Raw genomic sequence first — 19,100 nt, 5'->3', positions numbered from 1 at the left:
GCTCTCCTGACTGTATCCCCAGCCAGGGGCTATTGCCTTTTTTTTTTTTTTTTTTTTTTTTGAGAGGGAGTCTCACACTGTCGCCCAGGGTGGAGTGCAGTGGCGTGATCTCGGCTTACTGCAACCTCCGCCTCCCAGGTTCAAGGGATTCTCCTGCCTCAGCCTCCCAAGTAGATGGGATTACAGGCGCCCGCCACCATGCCTGGCTAATTTTTTTGTATTTTTAGTAGAGACGGGGTTTCACTATGTTGGTCAGGCTGGTCTCGAATGCCTGACCTCGTGATCCACCCACCTCGGCCTCCCAAAGTGCTGGGATTACAGGCATGAGCCATCGTGCCCTGCTGGCTATTGCCTTTTCTGTGTGTATGTGGTCATGGGGATGAGCACAGAGAAGCTGGGTTGCAGTGGGGAGCCCTTACCTTGTGTTTTTTTGCAAACTTTTTGTTGATACCCAAGTTTTTTAGGCAGTTCTGCTTTTTGATGCAAACCTATTCTGGGATAGGGAATCCCTGTGACAGTTGCCTTAGAAGGGAGGTGTTGAGCAGGTTGGGGGGAAGTCGTGCAAATACAAGGAGAGAAAGAAATACTCAAAATATTCAGCCACTTACATAGAGAATGTGTGAGATCAAAATTGCAGTGTCATGGCTGGTGCAGTGGCTCGCACCTGTAATCCCAGCACTTTAGGGGGCCAAGGCGGGTGGATCACTTGAGTCAGGAGTTCAAGATCAGCCTGGCCAACGTGGTGAAATCCCATCTTTACTAAAAATACAAAAATTAGCCGGGCGTGGTGGCACACATCTGTAACCCCAGCAACTTGGGAGGCTGAGGCAGGATAATCACTTGAACCCGGGAGGTGGGGCTGCAGTGAGCTGAGACTGCCGCACTGCACTCCAGCCTGGGCGACAGAGTAAGACTCCATCTCAAAAAACAACAACAACAACAACAACAACAACAAAAAAACAAAGGCAGTGTCACAGTCCCCCTAGGCTTCTCTAAAGGAAGTCATTGTTGGAAGAAGGGAAAAGGAGTATTCAGAACACAAATCATGAATGTGCGAGGCTTCTGTAAACACATGGAGTATGGATGCTGTTGGCAAGATACTGTGTTCTGCTGAACAGTGCAGGGGTAGAAACCCTCCCAGGGTGTGTTCCTGGGATCACCTTGTTTCTATTCTTCTGCCTGTCATATGCCTCTCTGCCCCCACCATATACCAATAGAATGCATTCCATAGAAAACCTCATTCGTCGACAATGGAGTTTATTCTGGTCTATTCTTTCTATATCTTGAAGCAACCTTTAGCCCATACATTCTACTGTTTTAGTAAGTCAATTTCTACTGTCACTGAGTCCACCACCTCGACTGTGTTCCTGAGTGAGATGTGAGTCACGCACATCTTCATGTCACTGCTGTCAAGCTGGGCTGACGGCTTCTAACTTGTGTGCAGTAGATCCTCTGCTGTTGTCTAGTCACTTGGGATTTCTCTCTCTCATCACTCTGTCACCCAGGTTGGAGTGCAGTGGCGCAGTCTTGGCTCACTGCAACCTCCGCCTCCCAGGTTCAAGGAGTTCTCCCTGCCTCAGCCTCCCAAGTAGCTAGGATCACATGCCCAGCTAATTTTTGTATATTTTGGTAGAGACAGGGTTTCACCATGTTGGCCAGGCTGGTCTCGAACTCCTGACCTCAGGTGAGCCACCCGCCTTGGCCTCCCAAAGTGCTGTGATTACAGGCGGTCCCTTGGGATTAAAAATGACAAGGGATTTAGACTATATATGCACACCTTGCACGTTCTGTACAGTCAACTACCCTCAAGTCGAGGAGGTATGACACTTTTTTAAAAAACCCAAATCCAGGGTCCCTAATATTTTTTTAAAAATTCAGGAATCACATAATCCTTCAGAATTTTTTTTTTCCATGTTCTTCAACATACTTTGTACCCAGGTCAAGCGGAAGTTAGATTTTTTTAGCCCGTGAGGCCCTAGTGGGATTACTTTCAGCTTTCTGGGCACCAGCTTCATCCTTTTTGACTTCGATACTTAGTTTCTTGTCTTGAACACCACCTGGGGCTTCCTGGGCTGTTCCCAAGAATGATTTGGTTACAGGATGTCCTGTGTTCTGTTCTGCTCGACTCTGTGCTTGTGTGTTCCGCCTGGTGCCATTAACTTGTATTTTAGACATTAATGGTTGGTTAATTATAGGCCCCTCACTTTCAATCAAGATGGTAACATTTGATTGTCCTTGACTGGTTTGTTGAATATATGCATGGGGTGTGCATGTGTGCACACACGCACTTAAAAATGAGTTTATATTTTATTAACATACAGTTTTGTTAACCTGATTTTTACTCTTAATGATACAAGTTGTAGACATTTTCATGACATTCTAAAAAGGTCTGCATCACTGTAAGTCATGGTCACATCCATCATAATGGTCATAGTTCACCGTAATTTACATAACCAATTCCCTGCTGATGGGCATTAAGGATTCCAGGGGTTTTATTTTGTTATTAAGAAAACATGATGAACACCCGTATTGGATATTTCTGTGCACTGGTCCGGTTGCTTCCTAAGGGAATACTGAAGAGGTAGCTTTGGGTACATTTATATACATTTTAAAGATCTTGATTGCCATTTCTAAATTCTAAGATGCTGTATTCCTGTTTGGCTTCTGGTGAGATGTCAAGATCCTACTTCCTGTCTAGTGTGTCCACTTTGTCACAGAAATGGCTTTTCCACCTGAGTTTGTATTTCGATTATTTGGGCCGGATATGCTTGGTGAACTGGGCCTTCTCCCACTCCTGTCCTCCTTTCTCTGTTCACACTCAGTTTTTTGTTTTGTTTTGTTTTGTTTTGTTTTGTTTTGTTTTGAGATGGAGTCTCGCTCTGTCGCCAGACTGGAGTGCAGTGGGGTGATCTCGGCTCACTGCAACCACCGCCACCCAGGTTCAAGCGATTCCCCTGCCTCAGCCTCCCAAGTAGCTGGGACTACAGGCATGTGCCACCACGCCTGGCTAATTTTTTTGTATTTTAGTAGAGACGGGGTTTCACCATGTTGGCCAGGATGGTCTCGATCTCCTGACCTTGTGATCCACCTGCCTCAACCTCCCAAAGTGCTGGGATTACAGGCACACTCAGTTTTACTGTTAGTCTTCAGGGTATTGGGTGTTTCTGGTGACAGGAGTTGAGCATCCATGCACTCCCCTTCAAAGTTTCAGAGATTTTAAATATTCCCCTACCTCATACATGCTGTCTGATGTCTTGCCTCCAGATTTAAGTGAAGGTTGAGTTTTTTACGATATTAATAAAATCAGTTTTATATAACAGACATGGCCATTTTGAGGAATAAAGATTTATTGACTTTTTTTTTTTTTTTTTTTTTTTAAGGTTTGAATAGACTCAATAGTTGGACCAATGGTGTCACAGGACCTAGGTCTCAAGTGACCATAATCTTACAATTCACTCCTAAACTCCAGCAGATGGGAAAGTGGTAATTGCTCCAGGAACAGAGTTGTTTAGTTTGGGGAATGGATAGAAAGTCAAGGTAGGGACGGAGTGTCATTCACTTGAAACAAATCTTGATACCTTTTACTAAAAGCCCTTGCATAAAAGATGCGTTTTTGTGGAAAACCAGGGAAACAGACAATGACTGGCAGGTCTCCTATTAACCTTTCAAGTCTCAGGGAGTTTCTCGCCACCAGCTGGAGTAAGGTGCATCAGACCCGATAGAGCAATGATCCTTGAAGCAAAATGTGACTTTCCAAGGGTTCAAGGGTACAGATGGTTTAAGGGGAATCCATATCTAGATACTCAATGTCAAATGCCCTTTCCTAAAACTGATCTGCCTGGGAATGTGCTTGTGATAAACTGCACATTCTCTTCCCTCCCTCCCTTTTCACAGTCATCTTGCTCCCATTTTATTAAAAAAAAGAGGGACTCCTCTTAGCTGTCCTGGATTGTACTTAGGGGAAGAACCTCTGGGATACCGAAGAAATGGTCACAGAGAAATGGTGTGTTCAGAAAGTAAATGACACCAGGCTAATCCTTCAGTAAGCCAGGTGGTTTCTAACTGTTTGCTCCTAATCAGTTTGAAGAAGGACCTAATCAAGTCGTCAGGTGATAAATCATTAATTATAGATGATATCTCTGATTTGGTGCAGATAATTCAAGAGGTCAGAGAATTGAGTGACACATAAAACTGCCATAATTAAACTTCTTTCACTCCCAGTAGTCTTCAAACAAGGCTTTTCTGTGCTTGCATCTACAAAAATGAAAAGTAGAAATAGAACTGATGCAGAACTCTGTCTAGCTAAAAATAAGATCCACTGACTGGATACATGAACTAATTGAAAAATAAAAATATCCATTTCATTAAGAGATTGTTTCCAGTGAAATTTTACTCTTTATATTTGATATTTTTATGTCTCTCTCTCTCTCTCTCTCTCTCTCTCTCTCTATATATATATATATATACACACACCCATATATAAACTCTCTCTCTCTCTCTGTGTATATATATATAAACTCCAGCAGATGGGAAAGTGGTAATGGCTCCAGGAACAGAGTTGTTTAGTTTGGGGAATGGATAGAAAGTCAAGGTAGGGATGGAGTGTCATTCACTTGAAATAAACCTTGATACCTTTTACTAAAATATATATATACATACACTTTTTTTTTGGCGGTGGAGGGGGACAGGGCCTTGCTCTGTCACCCAGGCTGGAGTGCAAGAGTGCAGTCGTAGCTCACTGCAGCCTCAAACCGGATTCAGGCGATCCTCCCACCTCAGCCTCCTGAACAGCTGGGACTACAGACACATGCCATGACCCCTGGGGCTAATTTTTACATTTTTTGTAGAGACAGGATCTCCATATGTTGCCCAAGCTGGTCTGGAACTCCTTGCTTCAAGCAGTTTTCCCACCTCAGCCTCCCAAAGTGCTGGGATCACAGGCATGAGCCACTGTGCCTAGCTGATATATTTTTATATTGGTCAGTCGTGTACCAATAATAATTGCAGTGGTAACACAATCCATAAGTGATTTTTTTAAAAAATAGTTGGAGCTTTATGGTCATAGGAAATGCCAAAACTTTTAACATAGACATTTATCTAGATCTTTGTTCTAAAGAAGTATGATAGGGTAATAGGATATAATAGGATATTAGAAAATGGGGCTAAAAGAAAAAAGGAATGATGTGAAATTTTTGAGTTTTTAAATGTATCCTTTGGATGCTGAGCATCAAATTGATTTGGGATTTTGGATACACTGGATACATTAAAACTGACATAATAGTTTTATTTGAAAATATCAAATTTTATAATATGTAAGTGTATCAGTTGCTAGGTAACAAAAGCACCCTAAGGCTTAGTGGCTTAATACAACAAGCATTTATGATGTTCATGAATCTGGGGGTTAGCTGGGTAGTTCTGGACTTGGCTGGGTTGATGGATGTCCGTGGTCAGCTGGCGGTTCAGCTCAGCTGGGGCTGCATGTTCTCACACCCTGTGGCCTCACGTATGTGTCAGTTGGAAGGCTGCTTGGTCTAGGAGCCTCAGCCAGGACAGCTCGTCTCTGCTTCACGTGGTCTGTCTTCCACCAGTAGACTAGCATAGGCTTCCTTACATGGTGACCGCAGGTTCCAAAGAGTAGCAGAAGCAAGCCCCAGAACACAAGTGATTTTCAGGCTTCTTCCCGACTCACCTTTTCATAGCCCTTGGTGAAAGCAAGCCGTGTGTCCAGTTGGGAAGGAACTCTCCAGGGTCATGGATCCAGGGAAGTGTGACTCCTTAGGGACCATTACTGCAGTAATCTACCATAGCCAGACATAGCATCCTTTGAAACTACTTAAATTGATAATAAAAACATTTATTATGACATTTAGCTGTCAGAAGGAATATATTTTCAAAATTATCTTAGGGAGTTTCTGAGAAGAAATTGGAAATTATTACTGAGAAGTCGGAGTTATTGTCGAGGGCAGTCCAGGCTTTCTCACTCTTCCCCTCTCTATTGATAACAGGGTGTCTGAATGGAGAGGAAGTACATGGGCTTTGGGGCGGGACCCCTGTGTGCTTGAACCTTGACATTTCCGTTGACCAGCTGTGTGAACCTGGGCAAAACACCAATGCTTCTGTGTCTCTTTCTGCACCTCTGCAGTGGGGATAATAATACCTACTTTATCATTGTGACCAATTAGTGTTCACCACCTGCTGTGTCTCCCTCTCCCTCCCACAGCCCACATCGACGAAGCTGCAGGGCCTCAATGTTCTCAGTGTTCTGAGATGATGAGATGGTGCCAAGTTCACTTTGGAAGCTTCTAGCTCTGGTTTTGACTAATCAAGTGAAAATTGGCATATGTAGAGAAGAAGCTGGAAAATGCCTTTATTCTAATTAAGGTTTTATATTCACTTGTAAAGTTATGGACCGCCCTGTTAAATATATAAAAGTCAATCTAGACTTAAAAGTGATCTAAGTGATTAGAATAAAAATAAACATTTTCGTATTGAATTTTAAAAAATGGAGAAGCTACCTTGAAAGTGTGTTCAATTTTTATACCTGTTTTTTTTTTTTTTTTTTTTTGAGACGGCATCTCACTCTGTTGCCCAGGCTGGAGTGCAGTGGCACCGTCTCGGCTCACCACAACCTCCGCTTCCCAGGTTCAAGCGATTCTCCTGCCTCAGCCTCCCAAGTAGCTGGGACTGCAGGCGATGCCACCATGCCTGACTAATTTTTGTATTTTTAGTAGAGACGGGGTTTCACTATGTTGGCCAGGATGGTCTCGAACTCCTGACTTCGTGATCCACTCACCTCGGCCTCCCAAAGTGCTGGGATTACAGGCATGAGCCACTGCACCTGGCCTGATTTTTAAAGCAAGTTTGGAAGCTGTAATCAAACTATCAATTTGTGGGTGAGCCCTGTGTCACTGCTGTATTACTCAATAATTCATGATCAGATAGCTGAGTCTGAAGTACCCCAGTTTGGGAATTAAAAAAGAATTAAAACCCATAATCTATATCTTAGCTAGATAGGAAAAATTTACTAAAATATTTTTTTCTGGTTGAATTTGAGATTTCTCCTATAACTCTGCACACCAGAAAGAAATCTATAGTACAAATACACATGAAATTCCATCAACTATTTCGTTATTTTATTTTTTTATTTTTCTTAATCTTGTTCAGGGCATATACAATTTGTTTTAATTAAAATTACATTATTCACTCAATTTTTATAAGGAACACACTTGAGAATTCTACCAGAGTTTTACTGATACTGTTCTTTCTTAAGCAGTTGATCTTGAAATTCTCTTAAAAAATTATGTTTGAGTCTTAAAACTTGTAATTGCCTGTGAGAGGAAAATAATTTTTCTTTCTATCCTTCTTAGTTTTTAACTGGGATCTGTGTAACAAAAGACAGATTATCAAAAGAAAAGCAAACAGAAGCTTATTAACAAGTATATTTCAGATACACATGGGAGAAAACTCAGAGGAAGAGTAACTGTCAAAGAGGTGGCTGAGAACTTTGCTGTATATAGTACCTTTAACAAAGAGCAGTACATCTTTAGAGAAGTGACAAGACAAGGAAAAGGACCTTCAGTCTTTAGGGGTGGCAAGTTGTGGGAAGGCAAATAAACAGAAAGGAAACTAAGGGTGGATAAAGGCTAGTTTGTCATGTGGATTCCTCTGGTGCCATCTTCAGGTTGATAAGGCTGTAGAGTCATCTCTTTGTTAGAGACGAGAGGAGGGACCCTGATGTAAATCTGTTTTGCTTTTAGGCAAATAGGGGAAGGGCAGAGAGCTTTTCTCCTATCTGCTTCTTCTCAATTGCCTTCATCTCAGAAGAATCCTTATGCCAGCCAGGCACAGTGGCTCACGCCTGTAATCTCAGCATTTTGGGAAGCCAAGGCGGGTGGATCACTTGAGGTCAGGAGTTCGTGACCAGCCTGACCAACATGGTGAAACCCCGTCTCTACTAAAAATACAAAAATTAGCCAGACGTGATGGTGCATACCTGTAATCCCAGCTACTTAGGAGGCTGAGGCAGGAGAATCGCTTGAACCTGGGAGGCAGAGGTTGCAGTGAGGCGAGATTGTGCCACTGCACTCCATCCTAGGCAACAGAGCAAGACTCAGTCTCAAAAAAGAAAAAGAAAAGAAAAAAGAAAAAAAAGATCCTTATACCAAAGTGTCATATTTTGGGGTGTTATATTTGCTACCCTTCAGTTGTTATTTTCTTTTGCTCATTTTTCTGTAATAGCCCAGAAAAGTTGGTCTGATTTTTATTTATTAAGAGCTCTCTTATGAAGACAGCTGGTCCAGGATAATTCTTATGTTTCAGATCTACAGACTCCAGCAATATCACTAATCCCAGGAGTGGGATCCCAGGCTGCCACTACCATGTGGTGGGGCCTCAGAGGGGATCCCTCTCTGCCATGGAGCTTGTTTTTATAAGTTAAGAAATGGTCATGCTTTCTACAAGGAAATGTTCCTATTGTACCTTGGTAGATGCTATGTTTAAGAAATTTTGACATGGCAAAAATAAAATTGTCTTGGGGAGGCAAGAGGAAAGCTGGCGTCTCAAGCTGGAAAAGTCCAAGTCATTGGTTAGATTCTGAAATGACTCTGAAACATTTTATTAATTGTGTTAGTCCATTCTCACATTGCTATAAAGAACTACATGAGACTGGGTAATTTATAAAGAAAAGAGGCTTAATTGGCTCATGGTTTCACAGGCTGTACAGGAAGCACAGACAATCATGGTGGAAGGCAAAGCGGAAGCCAGCTGGAGCAGGAGGAAGAGAGCAAAAGGAGAAGTGATACACACTGTTTTTTTGTTCTGTTTTGTTTTTTTGAGATGGAGTCTCGCACTGTTGCCCAGGCTGGAGTGCAGTGGTGCAATCTCGGCCCACTGCAACCTCCACCTCCCAGGTTCAAGCGATTCTCAGCTTCCCAGGTAGCTGGGGATTACAGGTGTGCACCACCATGCCCAGCTAATTTTTGTAATTTTGGTAGAGACAGGTTTCACCACGTTGGCCAGGCTGGTCTCCAACTCCTGGCCTCAAGTGCTCCATCTGCTTCGTCTTTCCGAAGTGCTGGGATTACAGGCATGAGCCACCACAGCTGGCTGCTACACACTTTTAAACAACCAGATCTTGTGAGAACTCACTATCATGAGAACAGCAAGGGGGAAGTACGCCCCCATGCTCCAGCCACCTTCCACCAGGCCCCTCCTCCAACATTGGGGATTACAATTCAACATGAGATTTTGGTGGGGACACAAATCCAAACCATATCATTTTACCCCCGGCCCCTCCCAAATCTCATGTCCTTCTCACATTGCAAAATACAATCATCCCTTCTCAACAGTCCCCTGAGTCTTAACTCACTTCTGCATTAACTCAAAAGTCCACAGCCCAAAATCTCATCTGAGATAAGGCAAGTCCTTTTTGCCTATGAGCCTGTAAAATGAAAAACAAGTTAGTTGCTTCCAAGATACAATAGAGGTACAGGCATTGGTTACATACACCCATTCCTAATGAGAGAAATTGGCCAAAACAAAAGGGTTACAGGCCCCATGAAGTCCAAACCCAGCAGGGAAGTCATGAAGTCTTAAAGCTCCAAAATAATCTCCTTTGACTCCATGTCTCACATCCAGGCCACATGGATGCAATGGGTGGGCTCCTAAGGCCTTGGGTAGCTCTGCCCCTATAGCTCTGCAGGGTATAGCCGCAATAGCTGTCTTCATGACATGGTGTTGAATGCCTGTGGCTTTTCCAAGCTCATAGTGCAAGCTGTCGGTGGATCTACCATTCTAGGGGCTGGAGAATGGTGGCCCTCTTCTCACAGCTCCACTAGGCAGTGCTTGAGTGGGGACTCTGTGTGAGGGCTCCAATCCACATTTGCCCTCCGTAGTGCCCTAGAAGAGGTTCTCCATGAAGGGTCTGTTCCTGCAACGGACTTCTGCCTGGACATCCAGGCATTTCTATACATCCTCTGAAATCTAGGCAGAGGCTCCCAAACCTCAACTCTTGCCCTCTGTGCACCCACAGGCTTAACACCACATGGAAGCTGCAAAGTCTTATGGCTTGCACTCTCTGAAGCAGTGGCCTGAGCTGTACATTGGCCCCTTTTAGCCATGGCTGGAGCTGAAGCAGTTGGGATGCAGGGAACGGTGTCTTGAGGTTGCCCAGGGCAGCAGGGCCCTGGATCTGGCCTACAAAACCATTTTTCCTTTCTATGTCTCCAGGCCTGTGATGGGAGGGGCTGCTGCAAAGGTCTCTGAAATGTCTTTGAGGCATTTTCCCCATTGTCTTGACTGTTAAGATTCAGCTCCTTTGCTTATGCAAATTTCTGCAGCCAGCTTGAATTCCTCCCCAGAAAATGGGTTTTTCTTTTCTACCGCACGGCCAGCCTGCAAATTTTCCAAACTTTTACTCTCTGTTCCTTTTAAAATATAAGTTCCAGTTCTAGATTATTTCTTTGCTCATGAAGATAAGCATAGGCTGCTAGAAGCAACCAGGCCACATCTTGAACATTTTGCTACTTAGAAATTTCTTCCACCAGATACTCTAAATCATCACTCTCAAGTTCAAAGTTCCACAGATCTCTAGGGTAGGGGCACAATGCCTTCAACCTCTTTGCTAACACATAACACAAGTCACCTTTGCTCCAGTTTACAATAAGTTCCTCATCTCCATCTGAGACCTTTTCAGCCTTGACCTCATTGACTATATCACTATAGCATTTTGGTCACAACAATTTAACAACTCTCTAGGAGGTTCCAAACTTTCCCTTATCTTCCTGTTTTCTTCTGAGCCCTCCAAACTGTTCCAACCTTTGCCCATTACTCAGTTCCAAAGCTGCTTCCACATTTTCAGGTGGAATGTGGCACCTTTATAGCAATGCCCCACTCTCTGTATCAATTTTCTGTATTAGCTAATTCTCACATTGCTGAAAAGAACTACCTGAGACTGGGTAATTTATTAAAAAAAAAAAAAAGAGGTTTAATTGGCTCACAGTTCCACAGGCTGTACAGGAAACATGGGTGGGGAGGCCTCAGGAAACTTACAATCATGGTGGGAGGGAAGGGGAAGCCAGCATGTCCTACATGGCTAGAGCAGAAGGAAGAGAGCCAAAAGGGAAGTGCCACACACTTTTAAACAACCAGATCTTGTGAGAATTCACTGTCATGAGATCAGCAAGAGGGAAGTCTGTCTCCATGATCCAATCACCTCTCACCAGGCCCCGCCTCCAACATTTGGGATTACAATTCAACATGAGATTTTGGCAGGGACAAAAATCCAAAGCATATCATTAATTTACTGATAACTAGATAAGAAAAAGGGATTAGAGGGAATTTCAAGAGAGGGAGAGGATCTTTTTAAAAATGACTTTTAAAATTGAGGTAAATATATATACAGCAAAGTGTACTGCATAAGTGAATACTATAAACCAAAAGTCAAATTCCGTTCCCCCTAACCATTTGTATGGACTCCTCCTCTTGGCCCAGGACATTTAAAAGTTAACCTGAAAAGCTAGTTCAGGCCGTGATGGGAAGGGGGAGACAGACATTATACTCATTATACTGTCCTCCCTTTTGGAATTACTGATAGAACAGGCTCTTTAGGTCTGATAAGAAATATTTACAATCTGTTCTCTCTGAAGCCTGCTACCTGGAGGCTTCCTCTGCGTGACAAAACTTTGGTCTCCACAATGCATTATCATAACTCTATTCATTACAGGTCTTTAGATAATAACTTTTTCAACCAATTGCTAATCAGAAAATCTTTGAATCTACCTGAAACTTGGAAGCCCCTGCTTCCCACCTTTGCAGACTAAACCAATGTACATCATACATGTATTGATTGACATCTTATGTCTCTCTGAAATGTATAAAACCAAGTTGTAGTCAGACCACCTTGGGCACATGTTCTCCCCAGGATCTCCTGAGGGTTGTGTCATGGGTCATTGGTCACTCATAGTTGTCTCAGAATAAATCTCTTCAAATATTTTACAGTTTGACTCTTTTTGCCAACGATACCTTGGTGATGTAGGAGAGGAAAAAAATAATTTTCCCTCTGCTTTTCTGGGTTCTTAGGATCTTCGTAATAACAGATAAATAAGAGGAAAACAGCTGGGTGCACTGACTCATGCCTGTAATCCCAGCACTTTGGGAGGCCAAGGTGGGCGGATCACGAGGTCAGGAGATCAAGACCATCCTGCCTAACATGGTGAAACCCCGTCTCCACTAAAAATACAAAAAATTAGTTGGGCATGGTGGTGGGCGCTTGCAGTCCCAGCTACTCGGGAGGCTGAGGCAGGAGAATGGCGTGAACCCGGGAGGCAGAGCTTGCAGTAAGCCGAGATCGCGCCACTGCACTCCAGCCTGGGCGAAAGAGTGAGACTCCGTCTCAAAAAAAAAAAAAAAAGAAGAAAACAAGCTGAAGTTTATTGATATTATATTTCATATATACATGGGAGTTACCCAGAGAAATTAGTAAATCTCAAAGCCATGGCATAGAACCCTGGCTTATATAGCTGCACCAGAGAAAACAAAAACAAGAAGGGTATGGGGGAGGCAATTTACAGGAAGGTGACCAGGAAAGGCACAGTAAACAAGAATAAGGTTTGTTATGCAGATTTAAATCAGTGCCTTCTCCATTGATAGCAGTCTCTTGTGATTTAGTCATCCTTTTCTTCCTGTTAGAGAGGGAGACACCCTTATAAATGGAGATTTCCTTTATAGTGGTATATTTCCCATACAAAAGGTTAACTTCTACTTTGTTTTTAGAGCTTCTCCTGTGTCTGCTGTTTCTCAAAATTATCAGTGCAAAATAATCCTTATGCCAAAGAGGCATATTTTGGGGTGGCTTACTCTGGTCTCCTACAGTGGTTTTTAAAATATGTACACCTCGATGAAACCACCAGAGTAAGATGTGGAACATTTCCAGCACCCCATAAAGTTCCCCTGTGTCTGCTCTATCATGATCAATTGGTTTTGTCTGTTTTTGCACTTCACGTAAATGGGATCAGGTAAAATGTACTCTTTGTGACCGGCTCCTTTTACTCATCCTAAACCTGTGAGGTTCATCTGAATGTCCCAGTAGTATGTTCTTTTTTTGTTGCTGTATTACATTATGAACAACCCAAAATGTGTCTCTCCATTGGTGATGGATCTTTAAACAGGCTGCCCAAGAGAAGCTATGGCACCCACCACCCAGGCTACTTGCCTAGGACAATTTATTCACTTATTCAACAAATATTTATCAAGCACATAGTGTATATGTGAAGCACCAGGCATTGTTCTTTGTGCTGGGGGTGTCAAGATAAAATCCTTATCCTCATGGGAGCTTATGTTATAGTGGGAAGAGATGATGACTATAGTGGGAAGAGAGTTCATTTATGTTGCTAAAAGAAAATATCTCAGACTGGGTAATTTATAAACAACAGAAATTTATTTCTCACAGTTCTGGAGGCTGAGAAGTCCAAGATCAAGGCACTGGTATTCAGTATCTGGTAAGGGTTATTTTGCTTGGCAGATGAGCCCAAGAGCAAAGAAGCCTAAGCTAATTCCCTCCAGTCCTTTTTATAAGACACTAATCTATTTATGAATGAGGAGCCCTCATGACTTAATCTTCTCTAAAGGCTCCACCTCTTACACACCACAATGGGGATTAAGTTTTGATATGGTTTGGCTGTGTCCCCACCCAAATCTCATCTTGAATGATAGCTCCCGTAATCCCTATGTGTCATGGGAGGGACACAGTGAGAGGTAATTTAATCATGGGAGTGGATTTTTCCCTTGCTGTTCTCATGCCAATGAGTAAGTCTCACGAGATCTGATGGTTTTATAAAGGGCAGTTCCCCTGCACACACTCTTTTGCCTTCTGCCATGTAAGATGTGCCTTTGGTCCTCCTTAGCCTTCTGCCATGATTGTGAGGCCTCCCCAGCCATGTAGAAGTGTAAGTCCATTAAACCTCTTTTTTTTTTTTTTAATTAATCACACAGTCTCAGGTATTTCTCCATAGCAGTATGAAAATGGACTAACACAGTAAATTGGTGCCTTTAGAGTGGGGTACTCCTAAAGATACTTGAAAATGTGGAAGTGACTTTGGAACTGGGTAACAAGCAGAGGCTGGAACAGTTTGGAGGGCTCAGAAAATAGAAGAATGTGGGAAAGTTTGGAACTTCCTAGGGATTTGGAGGGCTCAGAAGACAGAAAGATGTGGGAAAATTTGGAACTTCCTAGAAACTTGTTGAATGGCTTTGACCAAAATGCTGACAGTGATATTGACAATAAAGTCTAGGCTGAGGTGGTTTCAGATGGAGATGTGGAACTTGTTGAGAACTGGAGCAAAGGTGACTCTTGTTACACTTTAGCAAAGAGACTGGCAGCATTTTGCTACAGCCCTAGAGATCTGTGGAACTTTGAACTTGAGAGAGATGATTTAGGATATCTGGCGGAAGAAATTACTAAGTGGCAAAGCGTTCAAGAGGAAGCAGAGCATAAACATTTGGAAAATTTGCAGCCTAATGATGCAACAGAAAATAAAAATGCATTTTCTAGGGAGAAATTCAAGCTTGATGCATAAATTTGCATAAGTAACAAGGAGCCAAATGTTAATCACCAAAACAATGGGAAAAATATCATCTCCAGAGCATGTCAGAGATCTTCACAGCAGCACCTCCCATCACAGGCCTGAGGCCTAGGAGGGAAAAATGGTTTTCTGGTCCAGGTCCAGGGCTCCCCTGCTGTGTGCAGCCTAGGGACTTGGTGCCCTGTTTTGTCCTAGCTGCTCTAGCCATAGCTAAAAGGGGCCAAGGTACAGCTCAGACTGTGGTTTCAGAGGGTGCAAGCCCCAAGCCTTGGCAGCTTCCATGTGGTGTTGAGCCTGCAGGTGCACAGAAGTCAATAATTGAGGTTTGGGAACTTCTGCCTAGATTTCAGAGGTTGTATGGAAATGCCTGGATGTCCAGGCAGAAGTTTCCGGCAGGGGCAGGGCCCTCATGGAGAACCTCTGCTAGGGCAGTGTGGAAGAGAAATGTGGGGTGGGAGCCCCCACACAGAGTCCCCACTGGGGCACTGCCTAGTGAAACTGTGAAAAGGGGGCCACCATCCTCCAGACCCCAGAATGGTAGATCCACTGACAGCTTGCACTGTGTACCTGGAAAAGCTGCAGACACTTAATGCCAGGCCTTGAAAACAGCTGGGAGGTGGGCTATATCCTGCAAAGCCACAGGGGTGGAGCTGTCCAAGGCCATGGGAGCCCACCTCTTGCATCAGCATGATCTGGATGTGAGAAATGGAGTCAAAGGGGATCATTTTGGAACTTTAAGGTTTAATGACTGACCTATTGGATTTTGGACTTCATGGGGCCTGTAACCCCTTTGTTTTGGGCAGTTTCTCCCATTTGGAGCAGGTATATTTACCCAATGCCTGTACCCTCATTGTATCTAGGAAGTAACTAACCTGCTTTTGATTTTACAGGCTCATGAGTGGAAGGGACTTCCCTTGTCTCAGATGAGACTTTGGAATGTGGACTTTTGAGTTAATGCTATAATGAATTAAGACTTTGGACGACTGCTGGGAAGGCACAATTGGTTTTGAAATGTGAGGACATGAGATTTGGGAGGGGCCAGGAGTGGAATGATATGGTTTGCCTGTGTCCCCACCCAAATCTCATCTTGAATTGTAGCTCCCATAATCCCTACATGTTGTGGGAGAGACCTGGTGGGAGGTAATTGTTATCGGGGGGTGGGTTTTTCCTGTGCTGTCTGAAAATAGTGAATAAATCTCATGAGATCTGATGGTTTTATATAGGGCGGTTCCCCTGCACATGCCCTCTTGCCTGTCACCATGTAAGATGTGCCTCTATTCTTGCTTAGCCTTCCACCATGATTGTGAGGCCTCTCCAGCCATGTGGAACTGTGAGTCCATGAAACCTCTTTTTCTTTATAAATTACCCAGTCTCGGGTATTTCCCCACCCAAATCTCATCTTGAATTATCGCTCCCATAATCCCCATGTGTTGTGGGAGAGACCCGGTGGGAGGTAATTGAATCATGGGTGTGGGTTTTTCCTGTGCTGTTCTTGCAATAGTGAATAAGTCTCATGAGATCTGATGGTTTATAAAGGGCAGTTCCCCTGCACATGCCCTCTTGCCTGCCACCATGTTAGACGTGCCTCTGCTCTCTTTCTTCGCCTTCCGCCATGATTGGGAGGCCTCTCCAGCCATGTGGAACTGTGAGTCCATTAAACCTCTTTCCTTTATAAATTACCCAGTCTTGGGTATGTCTTTTATTAGCAGCCTGAGAACAGACTAATCAGACTAATACACAGAGCTACCAAGGAGAATAATGAATCTTTCTTCCTCTTCCTGTTATCTCATTATCTGTTGCAGAAAAGAAAATTAAGATGTGACCACACCAGAGCAGAACTTTTATAAGTATAATGGCTGTTTCCAAGTCCATTTAAATTCCAAAGAAAACTATGTACAATTTCATCTCTGTTCTCCACCCAATCATCCTCCCTAGCAATCACTTATTGCCGCTCAATAGAATTCCTCTTCTCCCCTCTCCCATAACCTGTTTTACAAGAATCCAAGCCCCTATTCTTTCTGTAACATAAAAATGGTACATAAATTTCTGTAACTCACTGGAAATTTGGGTCTTCATTCTGAAGGCTTACATGTGTACATGCTACATAAATTTGTATGCTCTTGTTCCATTCCTCAATCTGCCTCATGCCAGTGATTTTTCAGTGAATGTTTAGGCAGCTAACAGCCATGGATCCTCACAATCTCTTACTCTTTCTCCCTCTTTCTCTCTGTCTTTCTCTCACCCTCTCTTTCTTCCGCACCATGGGATGATGCAGCAAGAAAGCCTTGGCCAGATGCTAGCCCCTCAATCTTGGACTTTCCAGCCTCTGGGTGAGGTGTCAGAGCCCCAGCAATGAGAGTGGTTGGCTTATGGGGTGATATGGTTTGGCTCTGTCTCCCCACCCAAATCTCACCTTGAATTGTAATAATGCCCATGTGTCATAGGAGGAACCTTCTGGGAGATAATTGAATCATGGGGGTGCATTTTTCCCACGCTGTCCTCATGATAGAAAATAAGTCTCACAAGTTCTGATGGTTTTACAAAGCATAGTTCCCCTGCACATGCTCTCTCTTGCCTGCCGCCACGTAAGATGTGACTTTGCTCCTCATTCACCTTGTGTCATGATTGTGAGGCCTCCCCAGCCATGTGGAACTGTGAGTCAATTAAACCTCTTCCCTTTATAAATTACCCAGTCTCCCGTATGTCTTTATTAACAGTATAAGAGCAGACTAATACACGGGGGTAAAAGAATGTACCAACAGCAGTATAGGTTTGAAGAGGAAAGTTTATTCGATAGAAAGAATTCTGCAGCAGAGTGCAGTGGGGTGCCTCAGTAAGAGAGGACTGAGTGCACTGCAGTGGATTTCCCTTAGTGATATTTACAGACCTTACAGAGGGAGCTTAAGGGTAATTTGGACCATATTAGTTACACAGGTCATTATAAATAATTACATTTGTAGACATTTTGGTGCTTTGATGTCAGCAAAGGTCGCACAGTGTGTTTCGACATGCATACATTCTGGAGATGTATAGAAATTCTAGTTACTTGCAAATTCTTGGGAAAGAGGTCTGGTACCAGATGTAGCTTTAGATAATAGAGAAATGTAATGACTTCTGAATTTCTTAGATACGGGGTTTTGCCTCCAGATGGTCTGCTTGATGGCCACCAGGTGATCTTTGCTCTCCTCACCAGCCTCCAGAACCATGAGGCACTCAACTTCTATTCATTATAAATTACCCAGTCTCAGGTATTCTGTTATAGCTCCACAAAACAGACTAAGACAGTGACCAAATGGAGAAACTGGGAGAGGGATTTCTAGTGACACAGAGACTTCTGAGAAGAGGAAGAGCAACCTCGGTAAAGTCAAGAGATAAATCCAGAGCCACACAGGAAACTGTAAGGGAACAGATTCTGAAGAACTTTCTTCACTGTTCTCTTTTTGATGGAGACCAACAATTAAGAACCCAGTTCTAAAAGGAGCTAGAGTTTTCATCAGTCCTGGAAACTGGGTAAAATTTGAAGAATTTCACCTGTTTATGGTGCAGATAAGGGTAGCTCTCCATGATGAGAACTGGAGGGAATTACCCCAGATAATTGCAAATGAGTTCAGAAATGCCTGCAAGAAAGGTCAGAACTATGAAAATGTCAAAATCAAACATAGGCAAGGGCTTAACATTGAGATTTCATGATACTATTTTTACTTCCTGTGTTTATTATTATTTTTAGTTCCTGTTTCCTCATAGAAATTTCAATTGCACACACGTATACACAGGTACTTGTTTATGCTTGTTTCCTGGGACAGTAATAAAGTGAAGAGTAAATAAGTTTCCATAGATATTTTCTGGACAGCAATAAAGTGAAGAGTAATAAAGTTCCATAGATATGTACTCAGTGTCTCTGCTACTAATAACTGATAGCCACACTTGGGATGTGGCAGTGATGAAGAGGAGGGGCAGTGGGAGGAACTCCTAGGTCTCTAGGAACAAGGAGCGGGCAGTGATGCACAGATAGTGAAGGACTCAGTAACTGGAAGGTCCCACCCTTGCTCTTTCCCTGTTGTGCTCTTTTAGGAACTTTTCACTTGGGGTTTCCTGCAATTGCAGAAGAGGTGCAACCTTTTGTCTAAGGGAAGCACATGATAGCTTAATGTGCATCTAGACACATGGTCAGAATATGACGTGGCCTCAATTTGGCTTCCAGGTAGCTGATGTTTTCTTCCAGTGGTATCGAGGGACAGTGAAATTAGGAAATCATACACATCAGTTGTATATGCTCAAGCCTGAGTAGCTTTGAAAATATACTGATGCCAAGACTCTCCTCATGCTAAGAAAATCACAATCTCTGGGGGGTGAGATCAGAGCATCAGCATACCCTTAACCCTTGAACAACACAAGTTTGAACTGTGTGAATCCACATATTCGTGGATCTTCTTCTGCCTCTGTCACCCCTGAGACAGCAAGACTAACCCCTCCTCTTCCTCCTCCTTCTCAGCCTACTCAACATGAAGATGACAACGATGA

This window comes from Pongo abelii, chromosome 22, assembly GCF_028885655.2.
Source record: "Pongo abelii isolate AG06213 chromosome 22, NHGRI_mPonAbe1-v2.0_pri, whole genome shotgun sequence".
Taxonomy (NCBI): domain Eukaryota; kingdom Metazoa; phylum Chordata; class Mammalia; order Primates; family Hominidae; genus Pongo; species Pongo abelii.
This window is presented reverse-complemented; position numbering follows the sequence as displayed.